We start from the raw sequence: 2,180 nt of genomic DNA, 5'->3' as shown, positions 1-2,180 counted from the left end.
TTTTGGTTAAATTTTAATATTTTTTAATTATTCTTGTTGGCTAAACTTATATTCATATTTTGGTTGGCTAAATTAATATATTTCTTACGTAAAATTATTGTTTATAATATATTTCTCATTTCAAAGTTTAAAGCAATATATCATATATATAAAAGTAAGGTTTTGGTCTCTCCTTATTGGTTGATTTTTATTTAATGTTTTCTATTTTTTTTTTTTTGCTTTCTAATTGCTTTAAACAATATTTAAGACCCAATAAACCCAAAACATTTAACTCACACATTAAAATAAAATTATAACTGAAAATAAAATAAATTATGCATTAATCACTTTAAAGGCACACTACAAAAAAATTGAGTTTTAATAGCATTATAATATAGTGTTTTATGTGTTAATGCTATGCTTGACTTACCCATAATTTTTTAATAGCGTTTCTACATTGGAAAACGCTATAATATATTAATGTTTTCGGAAGGTTGTACTTCCCTTTCGCATTTATTGTTTTTTTAGTATAAATATTTTTATCTTTGACGTTTTAAAAACTTAGTAAATCACTGATTTTTTTTAATAAGTGTTGTCCATCAAACATAACATTTAACCTAAAACACACTTCAATAAATTTAGTCTTTTCCACTTCCTCTCACTTCTCCTCTTTGTTCTTCGTCTCCTTTCTCCTTTTCTTCACCATTTTTTCTCTGCCACATATATAGATTCCACCAACACCACCAATGTTTAATCTTCGTCGACTCTCGCTTTCACCAACTATTCAGCCACTGAATCTCAACATCAATTGTCATGTGTTTCACTCAAGCCTACCCTCCTCTCCCATTACAAGCCTCTCTCAACGCCTTCCACAGATGGAGCTCTTAGATCTGAGTTCCTTCACTAGATCTGACCCTCTCTCACATTCACATTCCCAGATCTGTATGAAATCTCAAATTTAATGCCTTGATCTATGATTCTTTGTTAATATTTTCAATGATTGTATTTGGATTCAGATTCATCTTGAACCTTTAAAGAAATCTGATAGAAGAGCAGAGGAAGCTTCGGCCCAGATGAAGTATCTCTTGTTCTTAAGAACACTAATAGCCAGATCTGTTAGGGCTGCTAAGTATTATGTTTGGAGGTTTAAATTTAAATAAGGTGAGATTTTTACACAAAAAGTGTGTGTTTTTAAAACTTTACTGGTTTTGTTTGTTATTTAGCTCAAATTATTGTTTAATTTTTAAACCTTGATTTGTCACTTACCAAGAACATGATAACACAACCGTTTATATGCTGACACCGTAGATGAAGTAAGACTGTAAGAGGGCATGTGTTGCGTGAAGATGGAGAATTTGAAGTAAGAAGACATGTGTTTTGTGAAGTCCAAGAATTTGAAGTGATTACAAATCAAGGTGAAGATGGAATCATGTAAACTTTGTAAAGAATTGTTGCTTGCGTTTATTTGGACTTATGTTTTTGTATCTTTGTGACAATTAATGAAATATTTTTATGTTAATTATTCCGTCTCTAAATCCAGAATCCTATTATATATTGAATCAAATTAGTATAAAACAATGAATAACAACAATTACATTTATATATTTGATATTATATAATATTTAATTACAAATAAATAAACGCTATTATAGACAACAATACAATGGCAGAACAAACGAACGCTATCTAAAGTGTTTGACCTACGATGACGGGCGCAGATACAACGTTTCTCAAAATGCTATAGTATTGTTAGATAGCGTTATTCAGATGCTAAGAAAAGTCATTTTTTTTGTAGTGATATAAGAGGTCAAAAATAACTTCTATCCAATAATTCCACACATTCCTCCCACAAATAATATATATATATATATATATTTTCAATATTATATTTAAATATCAAAGAATTTTTTAGTTAGCTAAACTTATAGTCACATATATACAATATATATACATAAGAATCTATATTACTTATTAACACCATAATTCGACCCATTATTTGCTTAACTCAAAATTGGTTTCAAAGCCAACTAAAGAAAAACATAAACGATCTTATTGATATTAGACCAAAACATGGACATACAAACATAATCACTTACACGGAAAATAATTACTTTTAAAAAATAACTTATTATTGCAACATCAACGTATGAAGGGTTTACATAAGCAGTTAATCAGAAATCTAAAATACAATAAATGTATTG

General features: G+C 28.4%; 1 long non-coding RNA gene across 1 annotated transcript; it reads left to right on the top strand.

Moving 5' to 3' along the window:
- On the top strand, window positions 554-1,501 carry LOC104756082. The gene is made up of 2 exons (XR_762269.2): window positions 554-1,140; window positions 1,288-1,501. It is a non-coding gene; the product is annotated as an uncharacterized LOC104756082 (long non-coding RNA).

This window comes from Camelina sativa, chromosome 17, assembly GCF_000633955.1.
Source record: "Camelina sativa cultivar DH55 chromosome 17, Cs, whole genome shotgun sequence".
NCBI classification, from domain to species: domain Eukaryota; kingdom Viridiplantae; phylum Streptophyta; class Magnoliopsida; order Brassicales; family Brassicaceae; genus Camelina; species Camelina sativa.
The sequence above is the reverse complement of the archived record's forward strand: the minus strand, read 5'-3'. Positions and strand labels throughout refer to the sequence as shown.